General features: G+C 36.1%; 1 long non-coding RNA gene across 1 annotated transcript; it reads left to right on the forward strand.

Moving 5' to 3' along the window:
- Positions 1–514: 514 nt before the first annotated feature.
- LOC106661347 lies at positions 515–7,221 on the forward strand. Its single transcript, XR_001339699.2, has 5 exons — positions 515–698; positions 836–928; positions 6,692–6,775; positions 6,870–6,973; positions 7,157–7,221. It is a non-coding gene; the product is annotated as an uncharacterized LOC106661347 (long non-coding RNA).
- Positions 7,222–24,950: the final 17,729 nt, after the last annotated feature.

A 24,950-nucleotide genomic window follows, 5' to 3' on the forward strand; every position in this document is an offset into this window, starting at 1 on the left:
ACACCTCAAACTCGTCACACAAACGCACAAATATTGTCTTAAACTGGACTTACATTGGAGTCATTGACAACAAGAGAGAGAGAGAGAGAGAGAGAGAGAGAGAGAGAGAGAGAGAGAAGTGCAGAAGTGAGAATTTGAGGAAGAAAGAGGTATGAAAAAATATAGAGAGAGAACAACTGAAAGAGGAGAGAGAGAGAGAGAGAGAGAGAGAGAGAGAGAGAGAGAGAGAGAGAGAGAGAGAGAGAGAGAGAGAGAGAGAGAGAGAGAGAGAGAGAGAGAGAGAGAGAGAGAGAGAGAGAGAGAGAGAGAGAGAGAGAGAGAGAGAGAGAGAGAGAGAGAGAGAGAGAGAGAGAGAGAGAGAGAGAGAGAGAGAGAGAGAGAGAGAGAGAGAGAGAGAGAGAGAGAGAGAGAGAGAGAGAGAGAGAGAGAGAGAGAGAGNAGAGAGAGAGAGAGAGAGGGAGAGAGATAGAGATAGAGAGAGGGGGGAGAGAATGAGAGAGAGAGAGGGAGAGAGATAGAGAGAGAGTGAGAGAGAGATTAGGAGGGAGGAAGGGAGATTTAAGATTATAGAAGAAGCGTTGCAGAAGTCAGAAATACGATCGCTTTTTTGGGAATATCTCGGAGAACTTGAGCTGATGATGAGAAATGATAATGATAACCTGGTGATTTTCCTGTTCCACTAAAAGAAAGTCATAAAGGTAAGACAAATAAATTTTACATTTAATTGATAACTTGAGATACGAGAGGTATCGTTAAGTTTCATTGTGGTTCTATCTCATAAGTTTATGGTCACAAGAAAAAATATCGGTTTAAAAGTTAATCGCTATTGTTCTAGGAGTGATTTTTTCTGTCCAATTCATCTTTTGAAGATTCGAAAGGAAGTTTGTATGATGGAAACATCCAGATCGAGTTAAATTTCGTCATTGAGGTAGGTGGTTCAAATCTGGATGGATGGATGGATATATAGATATATACAGAGAGAGATGGATAGATATACAGATATGTAATACGTACATAGATAGATGGATAGGAAGATAGATATATAGAGATAGAAAGATAAAAGTATAATGGAGATAGGAATGAGACAAATGATAAAATGACCAACTATGTGATCAATACTAGCAGGTCCATAATGCCTCAGACCAAAATAATATATTAAATGTAAGATATAGATGATATAAATAAATAGAGAGAGAGAGAGAGAGAGAGAGAGAGAGAGAGAGTGAGAGAGAGAATTTTAAATATTAATAACACCTATATTCAATACAACTTGTTTAAATTAAACATCAAAACTGTACAGAATTACAAAATATGTTTTAAAGGAAATTTTCAATTTTTGATTAAGATTTAGAAATAAGAAAAATAAAGTGAGATTATCTGACAGGAGTAAAATATCGAAAAAAAGAGTAATAAAGACAAGCAGCCGCCTACAAATATTTACCACATTCAGTGTAGGGTCTGTGTGATTGCTAATTAAATCAATTAAATGTTGCCAATTAAATGAATGTAAAAGATGTCATTAAATCTCAATGAATCAAATCAATCTCTTGTATAAGTTAGTAATTGTTGAAATACGTACGTCACGATTTTTTCGTTGTCAAATTAAAAATAAGACTGAAATAGAGAAAGATTGGCAGAGCTTGAGTAAGTGAGAGAGAGAGAGAGAGAGAGAGAGAGAGAGAGAGAGAGCGAATGCGAAAGAGAGAGATAGAGAGGGAGAGTGAATGAATGACATGCAGGCAGACAACAGTGAAAGGAAGACAAACCAAAAATGATAGGTAACCATCACATTACATCCAAAAGTTCACCAACGGTCAGACACATATTCGGGAAATATTTCTCCTTGATCAAAAACAATTAACGAAATCGATTTCCTTACAAACTTTTTCGGAAGCAGCTCCGTGTTTTGGCACCATTACATTTCTCTGCTTATGTGTGTATGTGTCTTTGTAATGTTACGGGTTGGATAAAAGAAAGGCAATTATAGTGTGCTTAACCCCTCTCCTTGGCATGAATGGTCCCCGGCACACGGCAAGAGATATCTCCTCGAAATATCAGAAGTTTCCGGCCGGTGGCCCGCATTTCTGGTCTAAAAATGGTGGCTTTGCAGCAGGCCTGTGTAATAGGTGCAATTGGACCGCAGCTTTTCCCAGCCAATCAAAACGCCATCAGACAGCAAGGATCGGCTTGAAGCCAAGCAATGGCCGCCTCTAATAATACATGATTGTGTCGAGCCTTCGCTCTCCGATCAGATCCCGATATACCTGCCCTGTTATTATGTTGTTATCCCGGCGACCATCGTTCCGGAGATAATTCGAAATGCGACTTTAATGAAGGTACCATCGCGGTGGTGGCGCCCGGGTACATTTCGAAAAACTAGTACATAAAACGAAAAAAGAAATAACTCCATTGCCATATGGTAGTTGTGGTAGTTTTAACCAAACTGAACTTTTATATTATTAAATCAAAGTTCACTCACCTTGAGAGAAGAGCATGCACCTACTGTTGCAACTCCAAAAGGATTCTTGGAATACTAAATTCCCACAGCTGTACCAGCATTTTTCAACGTTTTTTTGTGGTTAGGTTTACAGTTTTGCCAAGAAGAAATAAGGTTTTTCAACTTTTCATAAGCATAATATTTTGTCTATTATTTGTCATTATGATATTTGAATTATCATGTTCACTTAAAACTGATATGAGATTTGAAAATTATTAACATTCATTCAGTAAATATGTGTTGTATAATAAATGGTAATATTAACATTTATTTTAAACATAGAATTTGATATCTGAAGGATTTTGATGTATAAACCACTTCATAAATCATACCATATTTTTTACGAATTTAAGTGTTTGAGAAAAATCTTTATTGTGATGTAATAAATATTAGCCTTCATTAATATAAATTTATATTAATATTAAAGATTAGACCAATTTAATTGATTGCTCTCTCTCTCTCTCTCTCTCCCTCTCACTCACTCTCTCCCTCCCTCTCTCTCTCTCTTTCTCTCTCTCTCTCTCTCTCTCTCTCTCTCTCTCTCTCTCTCTCTCTCACTAACTCTCTCTCTTTCTTTCTTCATTTCTTTAGCTCTCCCCCTAGTTCTTAATCTGTTATCTATCTATCTAAAGAACCTTTCTCCATCTCTCTCCCCCCTCTCTCTCTCTTGCTTTGTTTTCTTTAGCTCTCCCCCGCCAGTGATTAATCTGTCTATCTATCTATCTAAAGAACCTTCTCCATCTCCCCTCCTCTGTCTCTATCTCGCTCAAATTGTGTACCACAATCATATTTTTTAAATTATACCCAAAGATTGTAAGGGAGGTAAAACTACCTAAATCTGTGAGTAATAAATAAAGTATTATCATTCATTAAACATTATTCCTTTTATCATTATTATCTGCCTTTCTCTCTCCCTTCCTCTCTCTCTCTCTCTCTCTCTCTCTCTCTATATATATATATATATATATATATATATATCTTTCTATGCTGCTAAAAACGTAAATTTTATACATATTTTGGTAATCTGGTCCTATTAGAACATTTGAAAATGATTATTGATGCAGTCATGGTAAAAGAAAACTAAGGTACGCAAAATTTGATTTAAAAAAAGCAAACCATTTCTTTGTTTATGAACAATCAATTATTGAATGTTGACTACTGAGTCTATCTAACTCGTGGGTTGTCATGTTTGGTGATCTGGGATATAAATTTTTGTATTTTTGGACGTTTGCGAGGGTTTAATAATTAGTGAACAGCTGGTTATTGTTTTTTTACTTGCTTTGGAGATTTTTGTTTTCAGACAATGTTATTCTAAAAGTCTAAGTTTTATACGAAGTCTAAACTCCAATATTTTTGTAGTGTCGATTTTTTTGTCGTTTTTGTTGTGGAGTTGCCTTTTCGGATGCCAATGCTGTCATTGTTTGTTATTTTATTCATTATGTTTTGTATTTGTTTTTGTTTTAAGTTTTGTGCGGTTTTGAGGTATTCGATTGACCCTAAGGTAGACCTACTATAGTCATTTTTGCAAGTTTGTGTTGAATTTGGTTTGTGCTCGATATATGAAAGTGTTTTCATATAGGTTATTGATTGCTTGATGTAAGTCTAGGGCTTTTTCTTTATGTACCCGCGAGAGTAGACGGACCCAGTGCTAGTTCAACAACCAGCACCCACTATCAAATTTAATAATTAAATTACACGTGTTCAAATCATTACATCCGTGATACGGATAAAGTAAATACGATACACTCTTCTCACCTCCACGACCTTTTTAAAATGTCATTTCAGAGAAATCACACAGTCCCAACACCTCAGATGACAGACCAACACACAAGGAGAAATCAAAAATAATCGGTAACGACCGAAGTACATATTCCTCACCCTCAAACCACATAGTTTTCTATCTAAATCTAACAAGTGATTTTGTATGTAATGATTAAACTATCTTGGTGAGAGATTTCTCTCTCTCTCACTCTCTCTCTCTAACTCACTCTCTCTCTCACTCAGTCTATTATACCAGTCTCTCTTTCTCTTTTTTTACTTCCCCCTATCCTCAAATTTCCCTTAATCTGTTGTGTTTCTGTCTTTTTCACCCTTAGAATGTAATAAAATCTAATTACATAAAAAAATCATAAAATTTTACAATTTCTCCCATACTGTTTGTAAACTCCTCCCCCTCATGAAATTCCTCGTCCCACAGTTGCAGCTAAAAAAAGCCTTCAAATTACCTTCCCAGTTTATATTGTGAAATTTCTTCTTGAGGCATGAGTGCTATATTTCTGATCATTTGGATTTGCCCATGATCGCTGTAACTTAAACATAGAAACTTCGGTTTCGTCCCCTGAAGGAAGACCCAAGAAACGCAAGAAATATTTTTATTTAAATTGCACTTTCATCGGTTTCTTTTATGTATTTTGTTTAGTCGGTTGCTGCGAAAAAAAATCCACGTGAAAAAATCCCAACAGCCACAATTCTTCTTTTCCCAATCTAAGTACTACAGATATGACTTACACTACTACTATGATTTTTATTTGTGTTATTGTGTTAAATCTACATATAATAATAGGCCTCTCTCTGGTTAGTCCTCTTCCATAAAATTATTACCACTTTAATTTATAATATAAAACTTTTTGGATTTGGTTCACTTGTGAAGAACTAACCCTGTACAATTACTACCTTTTAAATAACCTAATATCACAGTTATTATTACTTCTTCTATATATGGCCACGATAAAATTGTAAGTTATTATGTGTAATTGTACTTCCATAAAAAAGTAAATCTAGCAAAAAAATGCTTTGCGATCGCGTGTTACAAATTATGACTTTATATTTTAGAGCTCCGGTCAGAGTGTTAGATAGCCACATTATGTTTTAAAAGTGTTAAAGGGAGGGTTGCCGAAAGGATGCCGTTAAATGATGCCAATTAACCCGGCTAATGGGGTAAGGTAACTTCGCCCCCTCGCTGAATTAAAATTCAGTGGCTCTTTGTTTCACCTTGTTTTATTTTATAATTCAATAGAAAAGAATAGGATGGATGAGGGCGGTGGAGCAGGAGGGAAGACAAAAGGAAAATAGCAAGGCGTTATGAAGAGCCGTCAGGGCGGGGAATTGTTTTAAAAAATTCCCGCCGGGCTTTTAATTAGGGCGAGTTTACTGTTTTAGCCGGATCCACGTTTGGCAAAAATTAGCCTTTCCCGGGATGGGTTCCCGTGGGACGCGGTCAGCCCCATTACGCAGGAGGGAAGACGACTGCAGCTGCAGGCCTCACAGGGGCGACCCATCTTCCAGTTGATTTGTCGACGCCTGGGGCTACCGGCTCTCTTGGGTACTTTTATTCACCTTCGCCTCCCCTTATAAGTTGTCATTGCCTCGTTTTATCCATTTCAAGCAAGTCGGTGCATTTTGGACAAATACGCCTTTTTTTAAACATACAATCATTGGGCGAAAGTCAATTCTAGCCAAATCAACTGACAACCTATTTTACGGGTTTCTTCTTAAAACAATATTATTCACGATAACCTGATCTTACTTTACGACCAAGCACCTTAAATCAGAAGTATGCCGAAAATACGTTCAGAAAGTTCTATTTATTCTGCATGTCAGGCCTACACAAACACAGCATCTCAAGTAAATTTTTACAAACTTTATTCCAATAACAAAATGCAAACAGATGGCAAAAATAGCAGAAGTTTACATGTTGTTAGGAATGATGTTGCAACTAGAAAGCTTGAAGGTAGCCGTCTATGATTAAAAAACAGGAAAATAAAGATTACGAGGCTTATTAGTGAGATGTTTCGACATTGATGATGATGATGTTAGTAATTTTATTGATCACAAAATAAAAAATATGTACATGTGATGTAATGGTTGTTGGGAATTAATTGTTTCCAATTCAATTGAAATGCAGTAATTCCCCCAAAAAAAAACACTTTGCGTTTTGCCTCTCCCTGCTTATAACCCATAAATTTTTCCATTTGGCTGTATTTCTTGGCAATGCAAACCTTTGTAAAAGGCAAATCTTTAAAAATTTCGAATGTGAATTTTAAGGAGTTAGGACAATTGTTAATTTTATAGTAATTTTTTTTCTCAGTGTACCCCCTCGCCCTATTCATAACCTTAAAATTTTGCCATCTAACTATGTTTCTTACTCCTTCTATGAAAAATGGATCCTTGAAAACTTCAAATGTTTGATTTCAGAATGTGAGGGCTAGTTACGCTCCAAATTAAAAATGTTTCACGAAATGCTTGATGGAACAGCCCGTAATTTAGAGAATGGGAATAGTGAGCATTCTTGCAAACTAACTATGATACTTTCAAGTCAAATACACACTGTTGCAACGGATGGATGATTGAAATTTTAAATTTGTTATTTCAGGGTATGAGGACTATTCACGCTCTAAACGGAAAGTGTTTGATGACTGTTGATTAGTGATGCTTTTTCTGCCGATAGACACAAGCAAAATAAGCACAAAGAATAACGTAAGCCACTGCCTCACCCTAGATATAACCATAACATTTTACCATCTAACTATCTTTGTAAAAGACGGATCCTTGAAAACTTCAAATGTGATATTTCAGGATGGGAAGACTATTTATGTTTCAAACTAAAAATGTTTTAACAAGTAAACCGATGTTTGAATACAACTGATTTTATGTCAACAGATTCATACAAATTTGTGGTATTCAGCACGACAACAATAAAGACACATCTACACAGAAAACAAACAATTCGAGTGAGTACTTTGATTGAATCTAAAATTTCTATCATTGTATGAATTCATTTTTTCACATCTTACATGTATTTGTATAATTTCAACAATTTTTATAAATCCCAGGCCCTGAAGATGATCTCAATAAAGATGAAACCGTTGGCACGAAAAAGAAAATGCTTTTCTAAATCTAAGTCATACCAGAACGCATCTCACGATCTCCAAATAATCATTAATTAAAGGTCATTAAACACCATACATTTCATGAAGAATGCCGCAGGTGGTAGAGCAGCGGCGTATCTAGCCGCAGATCGAGGGTTCGAATCCCGCTCGTGACACTGACTTTTTATCTCAACTAAAAACCTTAATTAATTGAGAGATATTAATTGGTCAAGCGGACCACGAAAACTAGTAAATATTCAAAATGATGGTCAATTATTTCTTTGTCAGAACTTTAAATGCACAGTGCTGTGTGTGTGAGATCTCATTTAGATCCACGCATCTCATCATTTTAATCCTTTTTTTTAAAAAGATAGTTCCTACTCACAGTAAGTAACCTACAGTGAGTAGAAACTATCTTTTTAAAAAAAGGATTGAAAACGCACTCACTCCTTCATTCACCACTTCTCATAATTTTTGTAAAACAATTACAGGTAGATCATTCTTTCACTCTTATCTGTTTATTCCGACACAAAATGCTGTCTGTTATCCAATTCACTAATTTCTTTCACTTGTCAAACCAGACCGCATCTCACGATCTCTAAATAATCAGATTCATTAGAGAAATTTTATGCCAATAGAGTCAACAGAGCAAATGATTAATTTAAAGAAAATAATGTAGTTAGAGTACTGCCTCTCCCTGCTTATTACCTTAACACCTACCTTGAAAGCTTTAAAATATTTTATTTTAGAATGAGAGGTCTAATATGTTCCAAACTAAAAATGTTTTAACAAGTAAACCAATGTTTGATTACAATTTTTTCTACATTGAAAGTCATTTTATGCCAATAGAGTCAATAGAGCGAATAATTAATTTGAAGAAAATAATGGAGTCAGCGTACTTCCTATCCCTACGTATTACCTTAAACTCTACCTTGAAAGCTTCAAATATATAATTTCACGATGGGAGGACTATTATGTTCCAAGCTAAAAATGTTTTAAGAAGTAAACCAATATATGATTACAACTTTTGTTGGTTAATAAAGTTGAGGAAATGATTAATTTGAAGAAAACAATGTAGTCAGAGTCTCGAATTTCTCAGCTTATAACAGTAACATATTTCCTTTGATTATTGAATTTTAAAAGCCGTGTGTAAAATTTTGTAAAACACGCATCCTTGAAGACTCCAAATGTATGATTTCAGTATGTGAGACTATTTACGTTTCAAACTGAAAGTAATTTAATAAGTAAAGTAATTATTGATTACAACTGTTTTTATGTCCAGAGATCTACGTACGTACATTTACTGAAAAGAGTGTAGTTGTCCCCCTGCTTATAACCCTAACAAATTGCCATCTGATTATATCCTTACCAGTTAGTTGTAAAGAACAGACCTTTGATAAATTGAAATATGTGATTTTATGATATGAGAACTAATTGCACTCTCAACTGAATGTATTTTAAGAAGAAATGGAATTTGTTGATTACAACTATTTTTATGTCAAGATATCGAATTTGAACAAACAAATGTAGTCAACGTACTGTTCTTTTTGATTATAACCCTGTCTTGCAATCTGATGATGGTTTTACAAGCTAATTTAAAAAAATTTGTCATAGACGAATTTTTTAAAACTTCAAATGTGTGAGGAATATTCACGCCTCAAAGTGAACATAAAAGTAAAAGAATTTTTGAATTATAACTATTTATATATCCACAGAGCGAGGCAGACACTTATATAAATTGCTTGAAGGAATGTAGTCAGCGTACTGCCTCTTCCTGCTTATAACCCCAAACTTTTGCCATCTGCCTACAGTTTTTACAAGGCAGTTAATACTTTTATAAAAGACAGAACTTGGAAAAATTCAATTATATTGTTTCAGAAAGTGAGGACTATTTACGTCCTAAACTGAAAATACATTAAATGAAGGATTGTAGGATTACAACTGTTTTATTTGTGAGTAGTCTAGACCCATGCATAATTTGCAAAACAGTATGTATTCTTGCTTGTCTCTACTTGCAACTTTTGCCATGTCAGAATTGCTTTTATAAACCAGTTAGACACAGTAAATAAAAGATTTTTAAACACGACAAATTTTTTCAAATTCGTACTGTCGGTATATGAGGATATCTAGACTATTTTCTGAATTTTCGAAAAGGAATATTGTCAAGATCTTTCATCTCCCTGCTTATTTCCCTAACATCTTGCCATCTTACTATGATCCTTACTAATCTTCACTACAAGACGGGCGGATCTTTGAAAATTTGAAATATGTTAATTATGGAAGTGAGGACAATTTATGCTCCTAGCTGAAAATAATTAAGAAATAAAGGGATTTTTGAATTACAATTTTTTATGCCTCGATATCTAGGAACAGATAATTTCTAGAAAGGAACGATGTCAACATCTTGCATCTCCCTGCTTATTTCCCTAACATCTTGCTAAACTACTACGATCCTTACCAGTCATTTGTGCTCTTCAGTAAAAGACGGGCGGATCATTGAAAATTTGAACTATGTTAATTATGACAGTGGGAACTATTTATGCTTCTAACTGAAAATAATTAAGAAGTAAAGGAATTTTTGCATTACAATTTTTTATGCCTCGATATCTAGGAATAGATAATTTCTAGAAAGGAACGTTGTCAACATCTAATTAAGGTTTTTAGTTGAGATAAAAAAAGTCAATGGCACGAGCGGGATTCGAACCCACGATCTTCGGCTTGATACGCCGCTGCTCTACCACTTGTGCTATCGTGACCTCGATCCACTCGGACACCAACTTCCCATCTCAACCGCACCTTTTTTGAATTTTCCCTCCTTTTTGCCATTTTGAATTGCCCTCCTTTTTTTATCTCAACTAAAAATCTTAATTAATTGTAACACATTAATTGGTCAAGCGGACCACGAATTTAGTGAAATTAGTTAACATCTTGCATCTCCCTGCTTATTTCCCTAACATCTTGCTATATTACTATTATCCTTACCAGTCATTTGCGCACTTCAGTAAAAGACGGACGGATCATTGAAAATTTGAACTATGTTAATTATGGAAGTGAGGACTATTTATGCTCCTATTTGAAAATAATTATGAAATAAAGGAATTTTTGGGGCACAATTTTTTATTCCTCGATATCTAGGTATGATAATTTCTAGAAAGGAACGTTGTCTACATATTGCATCTCCCTGCTTATTTCCCTAACATTTTCCTATATTACTATGATCCTGACCAGTCATTTGCGCACTTCAGTAAAAGTTCGTGTGATGATGAAAACTATTTTTGTAGGTATATACTTGTTACTATTTAATTTTTAATTTTTTAAAACATTGAAGGAACAAGTCATATTCGTGATTAGAATAACTTAGTATGCATGCACCGTATTGTTTATGATTTGTAAAAATGCGGAATAGGAAGTGAATTAGGATTTTTTGTTTGAGTTAGAAAATAAAGTAACGTGTTCTTTACATAAAAAAAACTTGATTGGACAATAGTAAGTTTCGGCATACGATGACACAGATACTATCGATCGTTCTGTAATAGACCGATTTCAATGCTGACCCTGATTCAAGCGTGTGAATCGGCACACATCGATCCCCGTCCATATGCCCAAGGTGTGATTTCATTAATTGTGCCCTTTTTTGTTATACCACATGTTTCCTGACGCGTCAATTGACCCCAACGGCGCGGCGAGTATCAATTACAGAGAGGGATTACAGTGATTTCAAAGCGCCGTGTGAACTAGGCTAGGTACAACCGATGGCTTCTTAAGAATTTATGCATTTATCATGTTAATAAATAATTTAATTGGTTTTTTGTTCATCAACTGGCGAATACAATTTAATAATTTTGTTGAATTTGTGCTTGCGTAGACAATTTAATATTTCGAATATGAAGTTTTATAAAGTTTTTTCAATATAATATCTGAAACCCATTTATTTGTTTATTGAAATCCGTCGGCTTTTCAATTTCCACTTTTTCATACCGATCACGTACAAAATGTTTTTTAATAGACACCATAAAGTGCGGAGCCCCCTTTTTCAACTGAGAAGGTCGCGGTCCCGAGATATTTTTTTAAAGCGATGACTCGTATGAAATATGATGTAGATGGGAAACAGTTGACACTGTAATAGCCCGTGAACTGCGGTTTGGCGACTGTTTAAAAATTCAGACGCCGTACCACGGCCCTCCTGTTTCTTGTGTGGGGGTCTGAGCGGGGTGGCGAAAGGGGGTTGGGAATAAAAAAGAAGAAAAAAACGCCCCGAAAGCAATAAAATTATTCACTTACTTACCCGCGTCACATGGGGCATTAACTGTACTGATTTAATAACCGGGTCCTTCTGCTCCTCAGCGGTAGGAAGAAAGATAAATAAGGTTCTGCGGCGGAGAACACAAATCTCATCCTCGCCCCTTTCACGGAGCAAGACCGCGGCAGACTTTTAACCAAGATTCAGATAAATATAACAGCCGTGATTTATCGTACAAACAAAATAATGAGGTAGAGAGGTTTTTACTTTTCTGAAAACTAACGCTTGATATTTTTTATAGGTAACTAATCATATAAAAGTTATATTGAACAATAAGGTCTTAAGTAACGATAAAAAGTAATTAACTTTTTTCATTAATTCAGTATACACAAGCAAACACGATCAGACAATACGTGAGTCCATCCAATTTCCACAAAGCATTTAAGAAAACATCTTGTACAGCGGAAAATTTTCTAAAAAATGAGGCCTTGCGCAGGTCTATGGCTTAAAAGGCTGAGAAAAAAAGCATTTCCAAAATCGGCCATTTTTTCTTAAAAAACCAGGTGGTCGGTTTTTTTATAGGCAATGTTTATTTGTCTCTATCCCATATTATTTTACGATTTTTTTCTAATTAATAATAAATAAAAAATCAAATGTTCGGTCAGTTCACTTTCTCGTTCGTGAGTGCTCGCTTGCCTGTAATATTTTTGTGACCGGTGAAAGGATGGACGTCCTTATTTCTCTTGAAAAATTTGTGAAACTGCCTTATTTTTGGATTCAGTGTAGTACTTTTCAATTTTTAATTTTTTTGTTTGCCTGACGGTAACTTTTTCTGAGACGGGATTGACGAAATGTTGAATGACGTAAGTTAGCAAAAGGTTGGATTTTTTCTCACTTAGCAGTAATTAAGCAGAGGTTTGAATTAACAAAAATAAGTCTCGCTTAGGATCGCAACCCCCGTGGGGGGTGAAATATTCATAGCCGCCCCTTGGAAGACGCACACGTGTTTGTAACTTGTGTTTAATTCATACACCGAAACAAACATAGTCGGTGGTCACAATGCCTTCGGACAACATTTGCTCATGGCTATTGTCCATGCTCTTTTGTTTGAAGGGACAATGAGCAAATAGGAAAAGGACGGCCTCTAACTTCTCCTCTGGGCAGGGATCGCGTGATAGTCATCCGGTCAAACTCAACTCTTACCCTGAATCGGCTTTGTTAAAATTTAATTTTTATTAATAGTTCATGCTGTTTGTATTTGGTTAGTTTTTTCGAAGTGGTGCTGACTAGTTCAATAAAACAAATACAAACATAACTACAAGTAAAAGTAGTCAATATCAATCGAACCATATTGTAAATTATATATGATTCAGGAAAGATATTTCAAATAGAATTAATTAGAACATTCGGATTTATCTGTAAACTGGTCTTTTTTGATCATTTGTGTCAATTTCTCATCGGCTTCATATGACCACGAGGACCATTGTGATGACAGGCTGACGAAAAATGGCCAAAGTGCAGACCCATCGTTCTTTTTAAGTTCACTAATTTCGTGGTCCGCTTGGCCAATTAATACATTACAATTAATTAAGGTTTTTAGTTGAGATAAAAAGTCAATGGCACGAGCGGGATTCGAACCCACGATCTTCTAGATACGCCGCTACTCTACCACTTGAGCCATCGTGACCTCGATCCACTCGGACACCAACTTCCCATCTCAACCGCACGTTCTTTTTAAGAATGAAAAAGTTAGAAAGGGTAAGGGAAGTTTTATACATTTTTAAGCTAATTTCAATTAATATAGTGCGTAACAAGTAATAGCGACAAGAGGAAAGAAACAAACCAAAAATTAAAATAAAATTTAAAAAAACAAAAACAATCAGAATGGAGAAGTTATCAATTGGTAGCACTCCAATCACATTTAACTGATCTAACATCCTCACTAAATAGATCACTATGCCATTTGCTCTTTTGCCAACATGCAGGATTTGAAGTGATTCGGCAAGATGACAGCTGTTGGATGAGTGGGTTAATATTGACTGGAAGTTATTTGTATTATTTATGAACTACTAACTTAAATGGATTCCGTACGGTGGGATAACTAAGGTCGTTGTTGATTGTTTCATTCGATACGTAGAAGGGAGGAGCATTTATAGCAACATTTATGTCTTGCATAGTATTTTTCTAAAGATTTTGGATTGGAATATTTAGGTTATGTTAGAATAAGAATAAGAATAATTTATTTACAAATATGAAGAAAAGTGTGATATAGATGTTTTGGGCTCATTGCCTATATACTATCGACTAATAAGTTTTACAACTTAAAAAAAAACTATTTATTTGTAAAGGAAAATATAAAATAAAAAACCTTAACATAATTTAAGATTTACCTTAAAACAGAATATGTTTTAAACGCTTATGTTTATATCTTTTGTACTGTAGTGAGCTTAAATTATAGATGTAGATGTAATTTTTTCAGGGTATGGTATACTGCACCCTTTGAGAGCTATTGTATCCCCCGTTCTCTGCCTAAAGCACATCGGTGAGTCCTATTTCATCAAGAAACTTGATTAATAGGCCCGGTTTTAATGGTTGAAGATCTTCTATGGTCACATTGTACATCCCAAAACATTTCCTCCTGCGGGCTAATGTAGCTCCGCAGTTTGTTCGTAAATGTGTTGGTACCTCTTCTGCCTCCTTGCAGAATCTACATATGCCATCTTGGATTGTTCCAATTTTCTTTAGGTGCCCATTTAATCTACAGTGTCCTGTTAGAAATCCTGTTAGGATTCGCAGTCTGTTCCTGCTTCCTTTGACACATTCTGTGATTTCTTTCTTGCCAAAATTGGTTAGAAGATTCTTGGATTGTCTATGTCCAATGAGTGAATTCCATTGTTCCTTCATTTTCTTGTTGTCCTTCTGTCTGAGATATCCGTTAATAGTGTGGATTCCGATTAAAGGTTCGGGTCCTATCAGAGGTGTGGCAGCCCCTTTCCTTGCAAGGGTGTCCGCTTTCTCATTGCCTTCTACTCCTATGTGTCCTGGGACCCAGCAGAGGCTAACTTTATTCTGCATACCTAATGTGTTTAATTTGTTTTTGCAGTTCAGCATCATCCTTGAACTAATGATGCTTGAGCTTAGTGCTTTGATGGCTGCTTGACTATCTAACATGATAGCTGTATTCTGTTTTTGTATCCTTTACTTAGATTGAATTGGATACATCTTTCAATTGCGTGAATCTCAGCTTGGAAGATACTGGTGTGTTTTCCCATGGGTTCTGAGTATTTGATTCCGGATCCAAATACTCCTGCCCCCGTACCTTCTTGTGTTCTAGATCCATCTGTGTACCAGAGGATGGTGCCATTTTTAAAGGAGTTATTTCCCTTTCCTTCCCATTCCTTTTTGATGCTCAGATGTATTCGGAATTTTTGGTTAAATTCAAACATCCTGTTCATGTCGTCTCTTGGAGCCATGAGTGATGGATGGTCTTTCCATAGTTTGTTTCTGTCTCTCCATTTCAGTTTTATTCGTGTTGGAGGTTTCTCTCTGATAAAGTTGATTATGGTTTTCTGTGCTGTCCTTTCTACCATGTGATGTAGGGGGATTAATCACAATACTCTTTCTACGCTAACATGTTCTCATTGTTCCCGTTATGCAGATGCATGCAAGTCTCTGTATTTTTGTGAGTTCTTTCCTTTTGGTTATTTGTTCCGCTTTATAAGCCCAGCCTATAGCTCCGTATGTAAGTAAAGGTCTTACTATTATGGTGTACATCCATAACAGGGTTTCTGGCCTGCATCCCCAGTTTCTTCCTGGAGACCACCCCGATTCGGCCTGACGACGCTAAGAGAATAGTGAAAAATTTGATATTAGACAGGTGGAAGCGTCGTTGGGCCGACTCGACTGACGAGCTAGTGTCCGTCAAGCCGACGGTCAACCGGTGGAGGCCGGAGGGGATATCTCGAAGGGAAAGCGTTGTCCTGACCGCCTGCGGATCGGTCACACACGTGCGACTCATGGGTACCTGTTTGTTGGCGCGAGTCGACCTAGGTGCCCAGCATGCCAGGATGACAGACTCACGGTGTCGCACGTTGGGGGGTTAGCGCAGGGGCGTATTGAGCCGAAGGTCGTGGATTCGAATCCTTCTTGACACTTTTTCATTTCAACCAACACTTTGCATACAAAGAATAATCAATAGAAAAAATCGATTAACGTTCGGCCTACGTTTAGTAAACAATATAACTTTGGTTTTAGTTTCAGTGGGTATAATCCGCCAGTTGTGAAAGTATTTGAAGGCATTTCTTGAGAACTAAGGACAGATGATGGTTTCTATTCTATCTGACGAGATACAAAATGCTGTATCATCTGCATACAATGCATAACTACGTTTAGTTTTCGTTTTAATCATTGATAAATATGTTAAATAAAATAGGTCCGGAACGGATCCCTGGAGTACCCCAGCTGAAATAGATCTCACTGATGATACAGCATAACCAGCCACTAAAACTGTGTTAGAACGCTTGGTAGAACCCAAAAGTTTCAGTCCATAAGTCGAAATCGGTTTTAAAATACTATTGTAAATTAGTCGTCTGTTGGTTAGTGATTTATTTGATGACTTGTTTGTGGATTTCATGTTATTCATTTGTTGAGGTTTCCCAGGTATCGTACAAGGGTTGCAGTTGGAAGGAGAATATTATTGAGGCAGATGGGAAAGCAGTTAGTCGACGGAAGGTGAAAGTAACGTTTATTGATTTATTGGTGTTTGGTTTAATTCCCTTAGCTTTGCACCATTATGTCATCAGCAAAGGTAAGGAAAGGTACAGTTCCAGCACTAGGAAGGAAGAGATGACGCACACTGCTGGCTAGTAGAAGGGTGGCTGCGAAATCCAAACTGACGGGAATGATATTATGAGATTCTAGGAAATGGATGATTCGTGTTACGAGGATTTTCTCTAGGATTTTTCCCAAGTTGGGCAATAAGCTGATGGTTCTGAAAGATGAAGGTGGTATGTTGGTTTTTCGGTCTGGATATCATTCGGATGTTGGAGTGTTTTCAAGAAAAATGGAAGCAAGTCGGTGCGAAGAACTGAATTAAAGATAGTAGATGTTACGTCAGGGTAGTATTCAAAAATGTAATAAAATACATAAGAAGGAACGATTGTGAATGAAGTAAAAGGTTTGGTCTAACGATGGAAAACGTCCATTGACTTGTGCAATAGTGTGGAGGTTATAAAGTGTGACTAGTTGTAGTTGAATATTTCTAGTTGTGTTAGTGCAGAGCGAGAAACGGCTTTTCAGTTATATAAAAGCCAAAAGGGAGAACAAGCAATGAGTCGGAAAAGCCGATTTGTAAAATGTCGGATAAAAGGAATTGGTAATTTATTAGGAATTATTGAATGGCTAATTTGATTTATGCAGCCGAACAGGCACTAACAACACTCGGTTATTTTCGAAGAGAATATTCAGAAAAAGGACGTGGTTATTTATTAGTTTAATGTCTTGTATGATCGACATGAGTGATTTTTCAGTATATCAATAAATATATTGATTTCAGTAATATTAATTTATCGGGAAATCTATCATGTAGTTTGACAAATTTTCAAATTTTCTTTTCCACCCTTCACGCCAGTTAAATTTTTCATGCTATATATGTGTATACATGTATATGATTTTCGTCATTATTAATTTTGTAAATAACACAATACGTATAATTTATTTGTTGCAACCAAATTTCCTACAAATAAAATAAAAGTTAAAAATTTATAGATTTTATTCGTGTTTGTTTTTATTTACAAGATTTTAATACCAATCAGCGGGAATTCTATAACGTTGCGGATATTAAATTCGATTGCACAACGAAAACGTTTGTAGTAACATAGAGATGAGAGGTCACATAAATTTGGGCTATTTCGGTATACCTTGCGGTGGCAGATAAACGTACAACAATATGTATATAGGGGCGTCGGTGGCAGCAACAGTTTAGGCGTTGGCCGGGCGCTCATCACTGTAAGGTGAAGGTCCCGGGTTCGAATCCAGCGGCCCTGCATTCGAATCCGACATACTTACAAATGTGCTTTTTTGCAAAAACACCGGCACCCTGATGGTTGATATAACCTCTGCTGTTGCGAACCCTCGTAAAAGAAAAAAAACAATGTGTACATTTAGCCTTAAATTGGCCAAATCATGAAGAAACTACTGACCGTGAATAAATATCAAATATTCTAAATAACTAATTTTTTGTATTAATTTCTTTATAATAATAGGCTCCTAATTATTTCAGATGGACCTAAATTGTATCACAGTGCTTCCAAATTTGTCAGCTCCTACAGGTTAAAACGGGGACAAGCCGGCGTCCGAATTTAATGATTTTGTCTGTTTATTATGTTTACTATGTAAATATGTTGCTGCTTTATAAGATCTGATTGATGGAGGGCGTTAATTATGGCCTGAAACCCCGTCCTGAGCCGGGCAGGGTTTCGGCGTTGTTTAACTTCCATTAACATCTCTATTTGCCTGATCGACTGACTCAACTGTTTTCAGGACTGCGATTATTTGTATGTTGGTCTGACATAAAAATTAAACAAAACCTGTGTGAATCTTAGAATGAAAATAGAGGAAATTATCATAGAAAAATACTGGGAATGGTATGTATGAAATCATAGTAATAATAATAAACAATAAAAATGTCACTAATGGTCATGTACGGCATCACTACAAAAACGATTCTGCCTTACTCGAACATATGACAGTAGATTGAGATTGCCCAGAAGCATTATTTTGTAGAAAAAGCTAAGTGTCATGCTATTGTCAGCTACAATAGTGAGGGGATGAATAATAAAAAAGGACCCGTTTGCTGAACGTATATGTTTATACGTAATAAAGGTTGACAAACAAAATCTCTGTATATTATCGATCAAAATAAACTAAGTTAAGCTTTTAATAACGTTTATGTTTACTAGTTCCCGTTAACTGAAAGCTTATTATTCTATCATTTCAAGTTAAAGGTGCATTTTTACGTAATTAAATTAAAATTAATTAATTAAATTTTGCCATCACAAGTGCTCCAAGTAGTACGCGCATTTTGTCGGCGAATATCACATATTCTTAAAGCATTCAGGGTAAAATGATTTCAAGAAAAAAAGATCCTTTTATATTTTTATTTTTTTAATTTATTCCCAATTTCTTACAGTCTGAAAGTAAGTTAAGCTTTTAATAACGTAGAATAATAATAAAGCTTATTATTCTATCGTTTCAAGTCAAAGGTGTTGTGACGATAATATGTTCAAGTGGGGAGACCCTAAGGTTGAGGAAGGACAGGAAAGATATTGTTGTTGTTGTTGTTGTTCGGATATTGGCTGAGCGTGTTCAAACGAATCTTCCTTCCTCTTATTCCTCTCGAAAGATTTATTATTTTTTTGTAAGTAAATTTTAATTTTTATTGTTTTATTCTGGAGACATACATCAGAGTTCATTTTTCGTTCAATTCAAATTGTTATTTTTTATCAATAAAGAGTGTACCGTTTTTATTTTGATTATCTTTTATTTTGGTCTCGTCACAGTGTATTTTTACGTACAACAAAGTAATTTTGCTTTTTAAATTTTGCCATTACAAGTGTTCCAAGTGGTACAATATGTACCTTTAATTCGAACTGATTTGGCCAATATAAAAAAATATAGATTTTTTTAAAATCATGTTATTAGCCCTCTTTAACTTATCGTAACTTTATCACGGTTTTGTTTTGCCTACGTGTAATTATTCATTTCTTTATATTACAGTTTCCTACCTATTATTTGTCTTTCATTCTACTATCCTTTGAATATAATTAGTATTTTCTTGCATTTTGGTTTCTTGTGCACCTGACATCCTGCATTTTGTTTTCTCGATTCTTTAGCTCTACCTTTGTTATTTTCTTACTTTTTCTACTTTTTTATTTACTTTACTATTTACTATACGTTTACTATTTTTATTTTGCTACATTTTTACTTAGCTGGACACAGCTATGTATTGTTTATCACTTATCTACCTGTTTTATTGTATTTTTTCATCAGTTTTATTCTAAGTTGAATTGGGTGAAAAGTACAATATTCCGCCATCGGCCCTCTCACAGAACACTTTCATGCTTATAAATAGTGCACTCTCAATACAAACCAAAATAAACATCAAACAAGATATCTATCAAATACTGCATACATGAAAAGTCCTAACTCACCCAAAAAATTTGAAAATGGGAGCCAACTAGCAAAATTCTCATATCGGGTTGAATTCTTCACGCTATCCATATAGACCGAGGACATCGAGCTGCCTTTCTCTCCATGTCTGACACATAGAAAGACTTTGGTCCTGAAAGTAAGTGTCAGTATTTCAACCTCACATGGTCTATTCTCACTATGGTCAGGATGACTTGTCGTCTATGCTAAACATTAAGTTTCGCACTTAAATTCAGGTGCCCCCTTTTCGACTTTGTTTAACTATTTAACATTTGTGAACTAACTGTTTCTAGTAATTTTCTGTAAACTTCTTACTCAACTGTATGACAATCATACTTTCGTAAAAATTATCCAATAAACGGTTTATTCTTACTAACTCAAAATGTGATGAAATAAAGATTTTTGATTACTGATCATATGGTGACGTAGCATAAACTTTGTATGTAGGTATTGCCTGCATAACGCAAGTTTTTTGCATTGACTTTTATGATGAACTATTTGATTTATTTCTTAAAATCACTTAAAGTCATTTATAGAGTATATAAATATAATTTTTTTTCTTCTCCAGATAAACACATCAGTCACGTTGTCGGTGAACTAGTAAACAGACGGTTATTTACCCGACTTACCGTCGGTGGTCGATTGATGAAGTGATCGGATCCGCTCCTAAACCAGGGGCTAATATGACATGGGCGTGATTGATTCGTCGGTATGTCCACGTCCGTCAAGTGGTGTTGTGAGTAGGACGGGGACGGGGCAGAAAGAGAAGGACATGGGCGAAAAACAACCAGACTCGTCCTTTGCGGGATCCTCCGGACCGGCATTAATCATTTCGTTTTGAGGGGAGCCGCACTGTCAAGCCCGGACATATTGCCACCTAGACCTTCGGCACCGCTGAAATTCACCATGACCTTCTGCTTTCTTGTATCATTGCAAGCATAAGTGCAGGATTTTTCGTTTCAGAAAAACTTAGGGAGAGAGAGAGAGAGAGAGAGAGAGAGTGAGAGAGAGAGAGAGAGAGAGAGAGAGAGAGAGAGAGAGAGAGAAACAGAGACAGATAGAGGGAAAAAGTTTTTAACATACAACTTAATTTTGTGAAAGTTTTTTTGATCGTTGAATGTTTCAGTTAGAGAGAGAAAAAAATATAGTGATAGAAAGAGCAATAGATAGTAATAGGGGAGGGAACAAGTGGGCAAGAGAGAAAAAATAAAGCGAGAGGGAGAGAGAAAGGAAAAGAGAAAGTGAGAGTGAGATGGAGGAATTTACTTTTCAGAAGTACCTCATTGATTTTTGTGTGATCGCCAAAATAACGTAACAAATGTTTGAGTTATATGATAGAGAAAAAGAGACATTGAAAAAATGAGATATAGGCTGATAGAAAGAGCAAGAGATAGTAACAGGGAGAGGGAACAAGTGGGAAAGAGAAAAAAGAGAGAGGGAGAGAGAAAGGAAAATAGAAAGTGAGAGCGAGATGGAGGAATTTACTTATCAGAAGTACCTCATTGATTTTTGTTTGATCGCCAAAATAACATAACAAATGATTGAGTTATACGATAGAGAAAAAGGGACATTGAAACAAATGAGATATAGGCTGATGGAAAGAGCAAGATATAGTCACAGGGAGAGGGAACGAGTTGGCAAGAGAGAAGAAAAGAAAGAGGGAGGAGAGAGAGTGAGATAGCAAAATTTACCTCTCAGAAGTACCTTATTGATTTTTGTTTCATTCCCAAAATGATTTAAAAAATGTTTGAGTTATGGGACAGAGAACAAGAGTCATAGGAAAAAATGAGAAATAGCCTGATAGAAAGAGAGGGATAGTTACAGGGAGCGGCAATGAGATAACGAAAGAGAGGGAGTGAGGAAGAGAGAGAAATATCTAACACCAGAATTAGGGTATTCACGATCTTTGTGTTAACCCTGTTAACTCTGTTAGGTCGTGTTAGATCGAGAAAAAGATGATGTAGCTTGTAAGAATCGGCTAGTTAACATTGCCCCATTTAACAGGCTAGGGCCAATGTTTCGATGTTAGGTCTAAAATGTAGTTACATTGCTATCCGTCAGGGCGTAGGTAACCAACATGGGAGCCATGAATTTAACAGCTGTTTTTTGTTCACACGTATCAGACCAATACATTTCTTTCGTGAATTTCTGATCTGTGCTTATACTCTAATTCATAATAGATACATCCACTATCCTATAAAGTGTAGGCTGTAAGACGTTAGGATGTAAGTTAGGTATATCGGCACGAATTGAAGCGTGTCATTTGTTAGTAATTTTCGGTTGCATAGATAGCATTTTGAATGAAAGAGTTGATTAATTTCTTTTATTAACTTCTGGTATTTTACAATTTGACACAAGACAAAACCGAAAAAAACAACAACAACCGATCAAGGACTGTTAGCTTTATTTTTGGTGCTACCAAACGCCACGAGCAGCATTGCGGAAAAATTAACTTTTAACATGCTAAGAAAAGAAGGGGGCGTTCACGATCTTACGGGACATTTCTCTATACGAGTTAACACGAATTAACATCTTACAAACATCGTGAATACCCCTACTATCGTAATGCTATCGTTTTGTTTGCAGCAAATAGGTATGTATCATTATTTAACCGGATATACCTCCGTATTAGGTACGGATAATCGAATACCCGTATAATCTTCATAATTGAGAATCGGACAGGGGTCAAGAGAAATTACTGTATTTTGGGTATAAAAACGAACACGACCTGAAGTTTGACATATTCAAGAATCACCCTGTGTCTATTTATCCATTAATCTATTTATTTATTTACCTTTCTATGTTTATATCTGTTTATCTATATATAAAGGCATCTGTTTATGTATCTATCTGTGCACCAGTAAAATTCACGTTAGATATGAGTTCTTCTTTGACGAAGTGGATGAAAAATTGCAATGAAACGAACAAAAAAAATGTGCAAAGTGTTATTTAATTTTAGCCCTTGAATTAAAATAATTTCAATTGGTTTGTCGTTATGTAGTATTAAGTTTTAAGTGTTAAAATTCATTTACAACCGAGTGGGGGTCGAAATATCTCAATTATTAAAGTAGTAATGGGCCATTTTAAACCTAATCTAGTATTAACCAGGTACCGTCGCAGATATATCTTGCGGCGAGGAAACCGCAGCCGCTAACTCCGTCCGAGTTTCCAGAAAAATAATACAATTACCATTAAGGCTCCTGGTCGGAAGCACCTGTTTCACCTATACATTACTTTTATGGTCCGGGAGTGCCGCCTGACCCAAAGTGGGCCTGCCATATTTATAGTGCGGAGGACCCCTTTCGCTTTCCGAACCTCGGAGCTCACACAGGCACAGATTCCTCTCAGATTAATGTTAAAACGGGCGAACACACTGTTATAACAACCTGTTTCTTCCTGGGGGAGATTTACAGTCTGCTAAGTCTAATTCCGACCCTATACGAAGAAGGGTGAACAAGGGAAAACCAAAAGCAACATTTTTGCTAAAGATCTTTTTTTCTTTCGAGAACGAACATCTCGACTCTGCATGCATATGTAATTTTGACCGATTAGTTTTTAAGAAATTAATAATTTCTTGAAGGGGCGTCGGTGGCCGCAACGGTTTAGGCGTTGACACGGCGCTCATCACTGTAAGGTGAAAGTCCCGGGTTCGAACCCGACATATTTACAAAATTGGCTTTCCTTCAATAACACCGACACCCTGAGGGTTTATATGACCTGTGCTGTTGCGAACCCTCTTAAAAAAATAAAAATAATTTCTTGAATAATTATCGTAATTTAAAAATGACAATGCTTCATTTTAATATGGAAAAGTGTTTGCCTGTAAACCAGACTATTCAATGCTGTCGATACTGATTTTCTTTCAGTCCTTCCACTTAACACATTTTTCCAAAAATTTGAGACCCTTCTTCCGTCAATAAAGTAAGACGGCATTGGAGTCAAGCCTGGCAAGGAAACGGAACAAATTTGAAAGTAATCAAAGCAATAATTCAAGGAAGCGTTGAATTATTCCACAACTTCGCTGCAAATTGGGTGCCATCCTTTATAACTCGGACCAACATCGGCGGTTTCAACCGATCTGCACAATTTAGGCCCCCGATGAGAGGGCGGAACTGCGGAGAACCAGACGTTGATTAATTCTATTACAAATAACTCAAGTTTGTCCCCTTCCGCCCGTCGGCAACAACCAACCGGCAGTATATCGTCTTAACCTCGCTAATGGATCCACTCAAATCGTGATTACAGGGCTAAGACTCCGTTCTGGATAATTATCCTTTAACTAGTAACAAACTAACAAGATTTGGAGGAGGGGGGCAATGATTAATATCTGGTAGCTGTGGCTCCGGAGGTCATTTGTGCTAACATCGGGGGCGGCGTCCACCTCGGGCAAACCTTCGAAAGTAGAAACCCTTTAAATGGATGTAAGGGTTCTTTTTTAATTAATATACTCGCTGAGGTGATTTACAGCGGCTTAATTCTACCTACTTCTAGGCGAGACACACGAGACGCATTTTTGCGGCTCCCTACTCGTGTTTAATCTTCTTCTTTAAAATACCATCCTCGTTTGTTACTTTCAACCGGTGGAACCCAACCTTTTTGTGTATAAAGGTTTTATTAAAAACACCCTGCGGTTTCAACATTTCAACATATTTCAATTAATTATTCTTCCCATGTAAGGTCTTGGTTGAGATAAAAAAGTCAGTGTCAAGGGGAGGATTCGAACCCACGAGCTTCGGCTAAATGCGCCGCTACTGGACCACTTGAGCTATCGTGACTTCATAAAAAAAGTCACGTGAAGTCACGATAGCTCAAATGGTAGAGTAGCGGCGTATTTAACCGAAGGTCGTGGGTTCGAATCTAACTCTTGGCACTGACTTTTTTATCTCAACCAAGACACATGGGAAGAATAATTAAGTGAAAGATGTAACTTGGTCAATTGATCACTAAAACGTAAATGTATTTCAACATATTTACAATTTTTTGATAAGGCACAAATTTTCAACACGTATTCTGCATTAATGCATTAACGATAAACCAAATATTTTATAATGGTCAGTTTCACGTTTCAGTGGTAAATAATTGTAAAAAATTGTAACTTTTCTTCAGCTCTTACACTATTTTATTCACATTATTACTT

This window comes from Cimex lectularius, unplaced genomic scaffold (genome assembly GCF_000648675.2).
Source record: "Cimex lectularius strain Harlan isolate CLEC.00 unplaced genomic scaffold, Clec_2.1 scaffold166, whole genome shotgun sequence".
Taxonomy (NCBI): Eukaryota; Metazoa; Arthropoda; class Insecta; order Hemiptera; family Cimicidae; genus Cimex; species Cimex lectularius.